Consider the following 16,391-nt stretch of genomic DNA (forward strand, 5'->3'; position numbering starts at 1 on the left):
CTGGTATGTATATCACAATAGTATTTAGTTTGGTTTTAATTTACTGATAACAAAATCAATATTTATACCAATAAAAACAATATTCAAAGATCTACAGTGTTGAACTGGTAACCTTTCTGAACAAGTTTATTTAAAGGATCCTTATGTTTACCCAGATCGTGTCTTAATTTTTGGGCTCAGTAAACAACATCTCTGTAAAAATAAGGATGTGCTATACAGTTTGAAGTAAGTTTTTTACAGGTACAGCTAAACTTCCAAACCTAATCTTTGTATCTATGGAAGAATTTAGTAAAGGCTTTTTAAAAGTAATTTGTGGTAACAAAATCTCTGACTTAATAATTTACCAATAATACATAGATTGCATTTATTGAAATCCAAAACGTCACTACAGACACAGGCATTGCAAACCAGTTGTGATATTATATATAAACACTGTAAAGCCTTATCGCTTGTTTTTATTTTTATTTTATTTCAGTTAATGTAATGCAACCTGGCATAAACAGTTTTGTAATTCTGTAATGTGGGTGGGATTACTTGATTTTCTGTTGTTTTACTGTTATCTGAAAATATAGCTGGTCAACTATTTGTTCTTAAAGAGAAATTACTGAAATTTACTCCAAATTTTACGGTTGTCCTGAACATGCATGAAATATTTGGCACTGGACATTAAGCAACCAACAATCAAACAAAATTATACGGCAGGGTTAAACATGTTTTGTGAGAACTCAACCCTCGCCCTATACCTCCAGCCAATATGTATTTATACATTTTCATTGACTTTATACATTACTGTTTCCATTTTATTATATTAAAGTCTTTGTCACAACTACAATTGAGAATGGAAATGGGGAATGTGTCAAAGAGACAACAACCCGACCAAAGAGCAGAAAACAGCTGAAGGCCACCAATGGGTCTTCAACACAGCGAGAAAATCCCGCACCCGAAGGCAGGCTTCAGCTGGCCCCTAAACATAAATGTGTACTAGTTCAATGAAAATGGACGTCACACTAAACTCCAAAACATATAAATGAACTAAAATTAAAAAACATACAAGACTAACAAAGGCCAGAGGCTCCTGACTTGGGACAGGCGCAAAAATGCGGCGGGGTTAAACATGTTTTGTGAGATCTCTACCCTCCTCCTATACCTCTAGCAAATGTAGCATAAACAAACGCACAGCAATACGCACAGTAAAACTCAGTTTAAAAGTCCAAGTCGGATGTCAGAAAAGGTAACAAAAGAAACTTATAAGCAAAATGACAATGATACATAAATTAGCAAAGGACTACTAGCAGTTACTGACATTGCCTGCTCCAGACCTCAATTAAACTGATTGAAAGATTATGTGTTCATCATATGATCATGAAAATCAAGCACAATCCCTCCTGTTAGGGGTTTAGTATCATACCGTTATAAAAAATATGAGAAGAACTGTATGTAAAATGTACTCAAAAGACATTTGATTAACCAACTAGTGCTTTTTTGTGCACTTATATTCTTACCGTTATTTTATCCTGCACATGCACACAGTTGCCTACCAGTACTACCATACACTACAAAATTATTGGTACTCCATAAAGTGGAGGGACGAATTTATAGAAGGAGTATGGACATCCAACAGGGAAGGGGTGTGTTAAGTACCACAAACATGTTTAACCTCACTACATTCTATATGTGCCTGTCCCAAGCTAGGACCCTGTAATCCAGTGATTTTCATGATCTTTCATTAATTGCTATCTGCCATTATTGTTGACTGTTGATTTTTTCTTTGAAATGTAGATATTTTGTCATCCCATGGCCATTTATAGCTTGCTAAGGGTACAGGTTTTACTCATTGTTGTTCCATATCCCAATTCCCAGTCTGAAAACATTTTGCCCTGTATCCAATCCTTGTAAATATTTTATACTATCATCCAGATACATTGTAGTGTTGTCTTCCTAGAGGTGGATGGCACAGTTCTCGGAAAAAAGTGGGATATAGGGGTAAAAAAAGTGGAATCTTGGAAAAAGTTGAATTGTTTTATATTTATATGTCCGGGCCTTTTATACATGTAGCTGACTATACGGTAAGGGGTTTTCTCATTGTTGAAGGCCATATGGTGACCTATAGTTGCTTATATCTTTGTCATTTCAATTCTAGTGGATAGTTTTCTCATTGGCAATTATAACACATTTAATTTTCATATAATAGTTAAAGATTGCTTATAGTATCTATGAAACAGATCTTATCACCAAATATACTTGACTATAACTTACAGTATCTGAACTAAAGGCTCTAAAGAGCCTGTGTTGCTCACCTAGTTCTATGTTCTATATGTCAACGGCAACTCTCCAATATTAAAAACTAGAATATAATTCATACCTTAAAAAATGTTAATATCTTTTTGTTAATCTTGTATTGCTGATAATTTTTTCTGCTCAAAATTCAACTTCTCTCTACTATATTTTTACATAATATGCAAAGATTGGGTAAGCAATCATTATTAATGGGCAATAACTCCAATAAGGAGTGAACTGAAATTTCAGCCATGGTGATATATTTGCAGTTCTTGTCTTGCTGAATTTTTTTTTTAACAATTTCTCTTCATCCAATAAAGTTTTGGCCAAATATGCAAAAAAATTGGTAAAAATTGTCAATAAAGGGCAATAACTCCTATCATGAGTCAACTGACAATTTTATTCATCTTGAAAAATTCGTAAATATTGTCCTGTTGGTCATTTTTGCTGTCTTCAGTTTTTCTTTTTTTATCTATATTTTTGGGCAAAAAATCAATAAAATCATCATTTAAAGGCAGTAACTCATATAAGGAGTCGTCTGACAGCTTTGGTGTAAACTGGTAAATGGACAGAAGGCAGATCTCAAAATTTCAAACATTTCTGCCCATGTCAGATTTATAGAAGACAATAGACAAAACTGCATTTACCCCTATGTTCTAATTTTAGCGATGTCATCCAGTTAGGTTGAAAGGCAGGATTATTGACCACATTTTTTACTGGATACCCAAGGATAACTGTGCCCAAGTTTGGTTCCAATTGGCCCAGGCAGGAGTTTCAGAGAAGATTTTTGTAAATTTTAATTTTTTCCCCCCAATAAAGGGAATATATGGGAAATGCCAGCACCTCCATGTCACTCCCTCTTCTTCGCCCTTGCATATAAAAATAAGAAGATGTGGATTAAATGATAATGAGTCAACTATCCAACACAGTTATAATAAACTAAAGGTTACCATATGGCCTTCAACAATGAGCAAATCCTAAATCTACAATGCATTTCTAGGCACATTTGTTTGTTAAAGCTAAAGCTACAAAATGTATGCATTTATTGAACTTTTTGCATTCCATACTTTAAAATATAGAGATAACTTTATTGTACATTTTTGTACATGGGATTATTGTATATATTATAATACCCTATGTAAAATGTAGGTTTTACTGTCACAAATTGAGTTTTATGTCTAGTAAAGAACAGTTCCTAAGATTTATTAATAAGTTTTGAATCAGCGAAATGTATAAAATGTATGTTAACACACTTATGATATACATATTATTATAATTTTGATTTTAATTAATTTGTTACAATTGATTTGAACTTTTATCAAATACATTCATGTCATTGATCTGTAAAATTTCCAAATGACCACATACATTGTTGTTCTTTACAAGTACCAATTTTCTGATTTGAAATGTTATCACCAATGTCAATGTTACAACACATTTAATTAGACTGTCACTATATAATAATTGTATCACATCTTATCAGTATCTATGTAATTATTAGAAATTTTCAACCTAAGGCAGCAGTTACCTCTGGTATTGACATATAAGCAATTACTGAATATTTCTTTGTTAGTAAGTTAATGAAATTGATTTACATGATCATATAACTGAATCTGCTAGATATATTATAGGAAATAGCACACAGAATTTTGGTATTTTTTTATTTTGTACAGGTGTAACCAATTGTAGAATTTATTAACTGTTAGTGTATTTGTGTCAGATGATTAAGAGAGAAACTAAATAAAACAGAAGTGATGATTATTGGTCATTTTAAAAGGTGAGGTTATTAAAATTAGGCTAGTACTTATTTGAATGCTTACAATTGTCAAAATATTTACATGTAAAAAAAAAAAAAAAAAACATTGTGAAGAGTGCTTTCTGGAGTGCAGTAAAACAGTACCTCATTTCATGGATCAGTGATCAGTGTTAAGTTTTCGTGGTTATGTCCGTTTTTTAAGCTCACCTGACCCAAATGGTCAAGTGAGCTTTTTTTATCATTTGGTGTCTGTCGTCCCTGTTCGTCATCTGTTAAATTTTACAAAAATCTTCTCTGAAACTCCTGCCTGGGCCAATTGGAACCAAACTTGGGCACAGTTATCCTTGGGTATCCAGTAAAAAATGTGGTCAATAATCCTGCCTTTCAACCTAACTGGACGACATCGCTAAAATTAGAACATAGGGGTAAATGCAGTTTTGTCTATTGTCCTCAATAGCGCTATAAATCTGACATGGGCAGAAATGTTTGAAATTTTGAGATCTGCCTTCTGTCCATTTACCAGTTTACACCAAAGCTGTCAGACGACTCCTTATATGAGTTACTGCCTTTAAATGATGATTTTATTGATTTTTTGCCCAAAAATATAGATAAAAAGAAAAACTGAAGACAGCAAAAATGACCAACAGGACAATATTTACGAATTTTTCAAGATGAATAAAATTGTCAGTTGACTCATGATAGGAGTTATTGCCCTTTATTGACGATTTTTACCAATTTTTTTGCATATTTGGCCAAAACTTTATTGGATGAGAAATTGTTAAAAAAAAATTCAGCAAGACAAGAACTGCAAATATATCACCATGGCTGAAATTTCAGTTCACTCCTTATTGGAGTTATTGCCCATTAATAATGATTGCTTACCCAATCTTTGCAGATATTAAAATTTTTTAAGGTATGAATTATATTCTAGTTTTTAATATTGGAGAGTTGCTGTTGACATATAGAACATAGATCTAGGTGAGCAACACAGGCTCTTTAGAGCCTTTAGTTCAGATACTGTAAGTAATAGTCAAGTATATTTGGTGATAAGATCTGTTTCATAGATACTATAAGCAATCTTAAACTATTATATGAAAATTAGATGTGTTATGATTGCCAATGAGAAAACTATCCACTAGAATTGAAATGACAAAGATATAAGCAATTATAGGTCACCATATTGCCTTCAACAATGAGAAAACCCCTTACCGTATAGTCAGCTACATGTATAAAAGGCCTGGACATATAAATATAAAACAATTCAAACGAGAAAACTAAGGGCCTTATTCACAATAATACAAGACTTGGAATAGGCACATAAGAATGTGGCTAGGTTTAACATGTTTGTGAGCAGTCAATCCTCCCTTAACCTGGGACAGTGGTGTAGCAGAACAACTATAAAAACAAACTGTAAAAAATCAGTTGTAAATGGCTAACTCAATAGAGCAATATGATGCAAAAAAATAAAAAAAGAACTAGCATAAATTTTATATATTTATATATAACATATATTGGTTTTATGGAATGATTGTAAAGTCATGAAGGTGTACATGTCAGTTCTTCTGATCTTGACCTCATTTGTATGGATCTATGATAATGTTTAGTTTTGTAGTAAAACCTTTATCTTAAAGATATTCAACATAAATTTAATCATGAAACTTGATCAGTAAAGCACTAGCAATAAAAATCAATGTGTGCACTCTTTTTATAATTTTCAAGTTTTGATGAAGGTTTCCACTCAAAACCTCGGATGAGTTTAATTTGATAAACAGAAATCTTAAATTGGGGAATATTTTTAGGGAGGGGAACTTTAAAAATTATCCTATGTTTATTCTTGTTGCCAGAATAGTAGTGCCTTTATTTTTCATTCATCAGATCCTCTTCAAATTTGGATAAAGGTTTCCACTCATCATATCCTCTTATGAGTTCATTTATTAGTTAAATCTAAATTTGGGGGAAATTCTTGTTAGAGGGAGCATGTAAAAATATCACTATTATTTCTTAAGGTTTGAATAGGGCCTTTATTTCTCATGACATTACCATTTTATTTATATCAGCATCTCAAATTTAAATTAAAAGTTTTCACTGAAGTAATCAGAAAAAATGATGCCAACATGTACAAGCTTTTCCCCATTATGTAGGGGAGCGGAATATTTTAGCTTGCACATTAGAATGGCAAATGCATCTTTGAGGGACTAAATAACTGACCCATATTTCATTGTTAAATTTTAAAAGTTTATCACTAATATTTAGTTTTTGTCCACTTCAAATCTCAGATTGACCTACAGTCATATAAAGGTAAAGGAGGCATAAGGGGACTATAGCACCATCATCCCACAAAAATAAAGTCAACTGACCTTCATTTTTTTATGCTTCTTTGTCAGACTGATATTAAGTTTTATGTCCAAGTTCAGAGTTCAGATACTTAGTTACTTCCATTTTCATTTTTCTTTACAATGAAATTCACTTGACGACTGATTTTATCATTGTATAAGGTAATAATAATAAAGAATTTTGATTTAGAGTTGGTGTATGTTACATAACATAATCATTATACGCTCTATTGAGCTTTTAACCCACATTTGCCAAGCATAGGCACACTTTTTAATTGTAGGCAACTTATGTTTTAATATTCCTATGTAAATATTAGTCCCACTTAGTGCACAGTTCTAATTTGAAAGTTAACATTAAAAATCTTAAGAATCGTGTATATTTTAACATTGTGTCATTTATGTGTAGATAATTGCTTGAAAATTGGAACTATAATGAAATGGAAATGTTAGAAATAGAAACATTTCACTAACAAAAATATAACATCATGTACAGATGTTAATCAATAATGTTTGGGAGGAAACTGTATTATCTTCATCTGAGGATACACTATTTTTTCTTATCTAACTTTAGCTTTGATAATTTTCAGGTTTTCAGGAATATTGCTAATTTCTGTATGAAATGAACATTTATTTTGGATTACAAAGTTGATAAATTATTGAGGTAAGAATTTAAAATTTAAAACAGTATGACATAAAACTATATTTAACTAGTTTTACATGGTTTTTAAGATGCTGATATAACATGTACAGTAGTCAATCAGTATTATGCACCTGTCGGATAGATGAGCCAGTTATACATTTTTCAAATTCATTTGAAGGTAATTTCAAACTAGATTATTGCTGATTCAGATGCTGTAGTTTTGACATATCATCAACACCTGCTTAACTATACTAACTCTTTTGTTTGAATTTTTTTAATGAAAAAGAAAAGTTAGGAAAATTTCAAACTGGAATGCTTATTTATCTGTCTGGCAACCTGTTCTGTCATATGATTGTTTGAAAAGTCAAAATTACTTGCACAAAATGTTTTCAACTCTTCAGGTTTTTATATGGCAGGTTATGGGGGCACAACATCACCACTGATGAATTAATATGGAAAATATTTAAATGTAACAGTCATACTGAGTTCACTTTTTACCATGCATTTAACCCCGTCGCATTTTTGCGCCTGTCCCAAGTCAGGAGCCTCTGGCCTTAGTTAGTCTTGTATCATTTTTAATTTTAGTTTCTTGTGTATAATTTGGAGTTTAGTATGACGTCCATTATCACTGAACTAGTATACATATTTATTTAGGGGCCAGCTGAAGGACGCCTCCGGGTGCGGGAGTTTCTCGCTGCATTGAGGACCCATTGGTGGCCTTCGGCTGTTGTCTGCTCTATGGTCGGGTTGTTGTCTCTTTGACACATTCCCTATTTCCATTCTCAATTTTATGCTTTGACTGTTCTTATTCCAAACAAAAAAGAAACAAGAAAGTTCTAATTTTATATTCTTTATAGGTGACAGTGTTAGTTTTTGTTGGTTAGAAGCCCTAATAACAGTGAAATCTGTCTAAACAGAACCTGTTAGGTGGGGTGATTATTTCATTATGTTAACACAGTTGTTGGTTTACACAGTTTAAGTGAAGAAAAAGGTATTAACTGTATTCTGATACTATTATAGGCTTTGCTAATGTATAACTTTTTTCTAAACTTCAAAATGTAATACAATAGCAAGTAAGATTTTCTTTAATCAAGGGAAATAATACTTTTAAGAAAAATTTAGACAATTGATGATGAACATCCTTGAAAGAAACAAAGAAAAATAGCAAATTAAACTATTTCTAGATAAGTATGGTTATCTTAATCAAAAAAGTAAATGCATGCAGATTATAAAGGTTAAATGTCAAAATCCTTTTCTTTTGCTTGTGCACTATTGCTGATGTTTTTTTTTTTTTAAACTTCATAGGAAATAAGTGCAAGTGACCTTCATATTTTGCATGATACCCAGAAGGGCTTCTAGCTAAAAATGAGATTTTCAGCTGCTTTCATGTACTATAAGTTTTCAAAAACACAGCACTACATTCTTATAATTACAGATAATCGGTATAAATAATATATATATGATATTAGCATTTTGATACGTAAAACTTCTACAGAATGTGTCCAGTGTGAAGAAAGATATATATATATATACCATTTCATGTGAAATCAATTTTCTAAAATTTACCTAATGAAGATGTTGATTTCAAATTAGATCACTCGTAAAATATTTACTAAACTTCAGTAATTATTGCACATATAAATTTAAGAGAATAATTTATTGTAGCATATTTCTATCAATAATACAAAATATATATAATGTCAATTATTTTTATTCAAATTATAATAATTTGTAACTTTCTAAAACATACTGTAACTGTTGGCAGGAAGTAAAAGAACAATGTGTAAAAATTGTCTTGTTTTATTAAGTGGTTGGAGCTTATTAATAGTTGTTTTCATACAATTAAGTTTTAGTTACCAAATGTCAAACGTTTGGTTATGTGTAGATACACGATAGGAGGGACTAAATTGCACGAGAAAGCTCTGCTTACGAGTGCAATTTAGACCCTCCTATCGTGTATCACACATAACCAATCGTGTGCCATTTGGTAAATCACATGTGCCAAACGTTCATTCGACGTCATCGCTAGCCGTCATGTTGTTTTCCCGCGGTAGAATTTCAGTTTGCGGTTTGATGTGTAAGGAACAAAATGGATAATGCCAAAGTGAATTTACTAGAAACGGATTTTTTATATGCCCACTGGGATCAAAGTGTTGACGACATTACTTTATCCCAAATATGTACTGATATGGAAAATGAACACACTGTTTTTGAAAAAATGGACGATTTAACCCTTTCACAGGCGTTAGATAAGTACGAAGTTGACATGGATGTGAACCACGAGGTAGACATTTCTCAATTAGATTTTCAGTTAACACAGGTTCCAATAACAGCCGACAATGTAATTGAACAGTTGGAGAAAATCATCATGCCGGAAACTAATGTCGCGGTAAAAGCAGAGGGTCATGTTAATAATGGACGGTATGGTAACTTCGTTAACGATATGGACATTGACATTTTAGTTAAATCCACCGAGAGTAAAAACACCAGAAAGAATACAAATTGGAGTATATCTACGTTCAATGATTGGAGAAGTGCGCGCATAGCAAGCACGAGTTGTGCCATTCCGGAGCTCACAAGATTTACAGTTGGTGACATTAATCAATGGATGAGCCGTTTTGTGATTGAAACGAGGCGGCAAGACCGAAAACCGTACCCACCGAAAACATTGTACATGTTGTGTGTAGGAATATTGCGGCACCTACGTGAAAATGAAATTCATATCAATTTCTTGGACGAAAAGGACTCTCAATTTTATGAGTTTAGGCATTCGCTTAGTGCTAGAATGACACAGCTAACGGCAGAGGGAATAGGGACAACTCCAAAACAAGCAGAACCTATTAACCAGGAGAGTGAAGATATTCTTTGGGAGAAGAATTTACTAGGAAACAAAAGTTAGAAATCTGTGCTTAACACTATGTTTTTTTACAACAGCAAACTGTTTGGTTTAAGGGGTGTAGACGAACACAGGAACTTGTCAACAGATCAGTTTAAAATTGGAAAAGATCAAAATGGACATTACATTGCCTTTTCTGGAAGAGCTAGCAAAACCTACAAAGGTATGTATTATTAAAAACTAAAAGTTAACAATTAGGTTGTACTGTAATAAGAAGGTCAAGGTGGAATCGTTAATTTTCGGAAAATCAAAGTGTCTTCTTCGAGGTCCGCGTTGATATTGTTATTCAATGTTTAATCTTTATGTTTATCTAATGACGTAAATTTATACATTGTCAAAATTCAAATATTCAGCTTTCACTCTTGAGCATTCCTGAAGAAGGAAAATCCAGAAAAGCGATTTGGATGCATGAAATTTATAAAGTGTTTCATTTTTTGGTAGCAATCATGAATGATTTGGGATTCGAAACCTATAAAATATCTTATCGTATTATCTATCTTATTATAAGTCATGGCATGCATGAGGGTGTTGAAGGGAGTTTGCAGAAAAGAGAATATAAACGGGAAAAACGTATAAAGACTAGAGAATAATGAGGTGCTAAAATATAAAAAATAGAGAAAAAATGGCATGAAAATTGAAGAATACTGAAATAAAGGACCCCATCAAGATACTTATGCAAGTTTTCCCGAATGATTATGTATACAAACTTCACTAATAATTTTGATATCATGATTAAAATATTAATAAAGTTTTTTTTAAGAAGTTAAGACACATGAACTAGATATATAATACACACATAAACATTTAATTCCGTTTCTAGTAATTTTGTATTAAATATCTTTTATCCTCGGTGTTTCAGGAGGACTTCATCAGAGACACCTGACTGCAAAAAACATAAAGCACCATTTCCAAAATCTTAATTTATTTAAGATTTATGAAGATTACCTAAGTATTATTTCTGAAATGAACGGGAACTCGTTTTACAGACGACCTTTAGAGAAAGGTTGTGAAATCAAATTCAGTTCACAGCCATTAGGTGTAAATAAATTGTCATCAATAATGAAAAGCATGTGTTTTGAGGCAGGAATCGAAGGTTACTTTACAAACCATTCCGGAAAAAGGACGTGTGCAACATCTCTCTATCAAGCTGGCGTTCCGGAGCAAGAGATAATGAATAGAACCGGACACAGATCTGTTGAAAGCGTTCGAAAATATAAACGAGCTTCAACGGAAATACTAATGGATATTTCAAACATTCTTGAGCCAGGAGGCCCGCCAAAGAAATGTAAATTGGAATCACAAGACAAAGAAGAAAGCATGGACATGGGCAAATCTGGTCTAGATAGTATTAATTCCGGTAATGCTGATGGCAAATGTGTGTTTTCGCAGTGCGTGTTCAATTTTACGGGAGGAAATTAGATGTTTTCACAAAATCATATTTTAAGTGATATATATTCATTACGGAGTTAATGTGATATATTTGATTTTCCTTAGTTCTGATTGATGTAGATACGAGTTACAATGAAGTGTTTTGGGAAATACTACACTGTTATTGCGAACCCAATGAAAGTTTTCCACAGTGCCATCTCTATCTTGACCAGGTATTTAAACTTTTGCAAGTTCACCTGTCCTATTGAATAGATACAATAGCTATTGTTCTCTGTGTAGTTTATTCTCTGGGACCTTTAAATTTCTTCTAAGAGAAATCTATCATTCATTGATTAAATTACCTGAGTAAAAAAAAATTCTTATATATAGACAAAAATACTGTTTTTATACTCATTAACTGCATGTGATGATGTAGTTATTCAATATTAATAATATATTTTCATTCAGTTTAATATAAACATTGATTCAATCATAAAAATTTGATTTCTGACAAAACTTTCAACATTGTTCCTTTTAAAAAAAAATTTGTTTGACATGAATAAGAACTTGAAAATAATGATGTTTCAAATTAAGATCTTCTTAAATGTATTCTATAACTAAACAAAAAAAAATCAAATTTCAATAGGAACATTGATAAAACTTTTGTTAGAAATCAACTTTTTATGATTGAATCAATGTTTATATTAAACTGAATGAAAATATATTATTAATATTGAATAAATACATCAGCACACGCAATTAATGAGTATAAAAAAAGTATTTTTGTCTATATATAAGAATTTTTTTTTACACAGGTAATTTAATCAATGAATGATAGATTTCTCTTAGAAGAAATTTAAAGGTCCCAGTGAATAAACTACACAGAGAAAAATAGCTATTGTATTCATTCAATAGGACAGGTGAACTTGCAAAAGTTTAAATACCTGGTCAAGATAGAGATGGCACTGTGGAAAACTTTCATTGGGTTCGCAATAATACTAATATACCGTTGTACAGTTGTATATTGAAAGTTGATATGTAGGAATATAAATTTTGAGTTATTAAAAGTTATTAATTAAAATAAAATTTTATGTTTTACTGATGCAGTATGGCTTGAAATCAAATATGTATAAAGATAAGATGATGTGGTATAAATGCCTATGAGACAACTATCTGCCCGAGACTAACGAAGTTGATGTAATTGTCGAAACTTTCGTACTCATTTTTGATTGATTAGCCAATCAGTAGCAACATCCAAAACTGTGATGGTTATCTGTTGTGTGATTGGCTTAACAGTCAAAAGTCCTTTAATACGCCCATAGTATATGTGTAGATACCTCACACTTTTTACAACAGAAAGTCGAATGAACTATGGTACATGCCTTGTTGTCACTATCAAAGTTTTCTTGTACAAGTTTCTTGGTAATTTACATCAAAGTTTTTGATGGATTTTTTTTTATAGTGACAACCTTCAAAGAAAACTTTGATAACAAAATTTAACAGACTTTGATGAAATAGAATCTCATCCTATTTTTCTTGAAACTTGGATGGACTTGGACAGGATTTATCCAATCATAGTTCAGTATTTTCTTTACCAAGTTTTTGATAAAAAAATTTTGATAGTGACAACAGATGACATGGACCAAGTTTACCTGGTCAAAGAAAACTTTGACCAGATTAACTTTGATAGTAACAACAGGGCTTTCAGGTTGTTTTTATATTAAAAACATATGACAAAATCATAAGATTTGTCTTTCAACCAATAAAAGATCAGCATTTTTATGAATCGAACACCTACTGTAAATACATTGTATTAAGAAATAGTGGAGATTAAAATATTCTGTATGTTGTATTGGCAAAATGCATATTAGTTTCGAGCAGGATTTGATATTCCATCCTTTCAGTCAAACTTTAGTGGCTAAAACAAGATTTTAATTATGTCTACTGTATTATTGCAGATAAGCAATATCTAGGGTTTCAGTTGTATCATAGTTGTCATCCTTTTTACCTCCAAATCTCCCTGTGTCAAAAATATTTTGATGAGATATTTGTTGCATGGTCCTTGAATATTGCTTGACAGGGATGATCTTGACTTCATTTTAGCTCAACTGGCCAAAACTTGCTGTCTGTCATTGCGTTGTCGTCATCATCATTGTCCATTAACTTTTACAAAAATCTTCTCCTCTGAAACTATTTGGCCAGATTTAACCCAACTTGGCCACAATCATTATTGGGGCATTTAATTTAAAAAATGTGTCCAACGACCTTGCCTTTCAATCTTGATGGCCGACATGGCTAAAAATAGAACATAGGGTTAAAATGCAAGTTTTGTCTATTATCTTGAAAACTACTATGAATGAAGAAAATCTGACAGGGTAAAAAATGTTGAGAACTACCTGCTGTCCATTTATGTCAAAACTGTCAGACAACTTCTTAGAGGAGTTACAGCCCTTAAATGTTAAATTTTATCAATTTTTTTTTTCATTTTTGTCTTTTTTTTTTAAAACTATAATAGATACAGAGAAATTTTCATTAGGAAAAATGATTAGCAGGACAAGATCTACAGTTATAAGTCAACATGGTTGAAATCAGACAACTACTTATGGGAGTTATTGCTCTAACGGACAATTTTTTTCCAAATTTTTGCATTTTTGCCTTATATCTTAAAAATTATAATAGGTAGAAAGAAATGTTAAATGCCAAAATGATCAAGACGTCAAGATCTAAAAATAAGTCAACATGACCTAAATCGTCAGTTTACTCCTTGTTGAAGTTATGCCCTTTAATGATGATTTTTTTCCCAATTTTTTGCATTTTTGCCTACTATTTTGAAAACTATTATAGATAGATAAAAACTTCATATAGCAAAAATGATCAGCAAGACAAGATCTTCAAATACATCGTCATGGCTGAAGTCTTTAGTCGACTTGTTATTGGAGTTATTTCCTTTTTAAAGATGTTTTTATCATTTTTTTGCCTATTATCTTGAAATGTGTAGTAGATAGAAACCTTAAAAAGCAAAAAATGATCAGTAGGATAAGATTTACAAATTTGACTGAAATTGTCAGTTAACTCTTTGTAGAGTTATTGCCATTTGGTGATGATTTTCACCAAAAAATGGCTATTGTTAAAGATGCAGGTGAGTGACACAGGATGTTTAGAGCCTCTAGTTCATTAGTAAAACCTTTATCTAGAAGACTGTTGACATATTAATCCTGATATTTCATTGTGTGCACTCTTGTTTCATCTTAATTATTGTACAAATGTACTGCCCTTCATCCCATTCAAGTTATTTTACAGAAACTGCTTCAAAATACAATTAATCAATTTATCAATTAATCATCTTGTTTTTGAAATTTTATCATACCCACTGAGCACGGAATTTATTATCAATGTCTAATAATGAGTGGGATATATTTTGTTTTCAATATCTTGTTGTGTAAACAAACAATAATTCATGAATATTTATATGATAAACAATATCCAGTACTTTTATTTTAAACAGATATGTCATGTTCAGGAAGGGAATTTGCAAAGAAATACCAGTCAAGGGAAGGTAAAATTTCCTGGACCGCAAGGCTAAGGAGTTTTCTTCTCATGACTCCTACTGAACATGATATATCTGTTATATAATTATACTGAATATCAGTGGAGATGGTTAAGTTAAACATTCAAAATTCAAACCCATTATTCTTCATTTCTTGTCAGATTTTTATGAAATTTATATTAAAGGTTAAAACCAACAAAGTCTTGGAACAGTCCTGACCAATTATTTTTACAGGAGTTATGCCCCTTGGAAAAAAATTAGATGGAAAATAACATTGTTGGCAATCTCATGTCTACATATCTTGTATGATATTATGTTAAAGTTTTAAAAACCCTAAAAAAAATGTTTTGAAGTTATTGGTCTTGGACAGATTGAACTATATGAAACCGCAGGAGACATTGAAATGCTGTTCTTTTATTTTAAATTATTTAGATATTATCATGAAGATTCATTAGAGAAATAGACATGAAAACTGTAAGATAATAACAAAAAAATTTTTTTTTAAATCTTCCATGTAAAATTAATATTTATTTATAATTGATTACCTAATTTTTAGGTGCTAATTACTCGTGATTTTGAGGCATATAAAATAAATATTTGGAAAAGTTTCTTTGCCATGAGATCAACTTGGAAAGTAAAAAAAAAAATATTTTGCATTATCTCACCTATCAATGCACACTTGATTATCTAGGAAATTATAAATTTACACACTAAAACATCTTTAAAATGTGTTGCACATAACTTTTTTTCTAAACAGTCGTGCTTAATTTAACTTAGTTCAAATAATCCTGAGATTTGGTGTGAAGCTATGTAGAAAATTGAGAAATGATAATCAGAGGCAATATTGCTCACATAAAAAAGATGTGTCAAGCAATGTTTGATTAAGCATGAAAGAATTACAATATTGATTTGCAATTTAACCTCAATACACAAAATGCAATTACATGCATCAATTAATCTTAATAAATAGATTACAACATTAATCTTGTTTTTATTTGTGACATAATAAAATTAATCAGTTGTGTTTTATTAAAATGATTGAGTTTGGATTAATGTTACCTTTCTCATATAAGTATTCAATTACATTTGTTTTTGCATTCTGGCTAATATGATCAAAAAACTTCTCCAAACATAATTGTTGGAACAACCTTCTAATCAATGTATATTCAACTAATGTCTTTACATAAATTTAATTGTTACTATAGTATTACTTAATGGGTGTTTTCATAGTGGCCCTGTTATATGTCCAAGGTCTGTTATAATGGTCGAGGATGCATGTAATGGCAGGAGGCAATGCTGAGGGACATTACATCCTCCTAGGCCATTATTACTGACTGAGGACAAATAACAGGGTCAATTTGAAAACATCCATTTCTATGTTTAATATTTAACCAAACCAAATCAATTTTTTTGTGTGAAGAAATTGTATATAACTATACCAAATGCAATATTAAAAAGAAACTTTTAAAGTGATGTGATGGAATAACTTGTAACTAGGTAAATATAGTTCGGAACTGTTATCCTATTCAAATCAATTTATGGCATACAAAATTTAAGATTTCATTCTGGATTTT

The 16,391-nt window shown here is 31.3% G+C and overlaps 1 protein-coding gene across 1 annotated transcript in view; it reads left to right on the forward strand.

Moving 5' to 3' along the window:
* Positions 1-6,892: 6,892 nt before the first annotated feature.
* LOC127728236 (carboxyl-terminal PDZ ligand of neuronal nitric oxide synthase protein-like) overlaps positions 6,893-16,391 on the forward strand; it is a 91,426-nt gene continuing 81,927 nt past the window's right edge. The window contains exon 1 of the mRNA XM_052235491.1: positions 6,893-7,027. The gene's annotated coding sequence lies outside the window, so the exon portion shown is untranslated. The remainder of the gene's footprint in view (positions 7,028-16,391) is intronic.

Source organism: Mytilus californianus, unplaced genomic scaffold (assembly GCF_021869535.1).
Source record: "Mytilus californianus isolate M0D057914Y unplaced genomic scaffold, xbMytCali1.0.p SCAF_2, whole genome shotgun sequence".
NCBI lineage: Eukaryota > Metazoa > Mollusca > Bivalvia > Mytilida > Mytilidae > Mytilus > Mytilus californianus.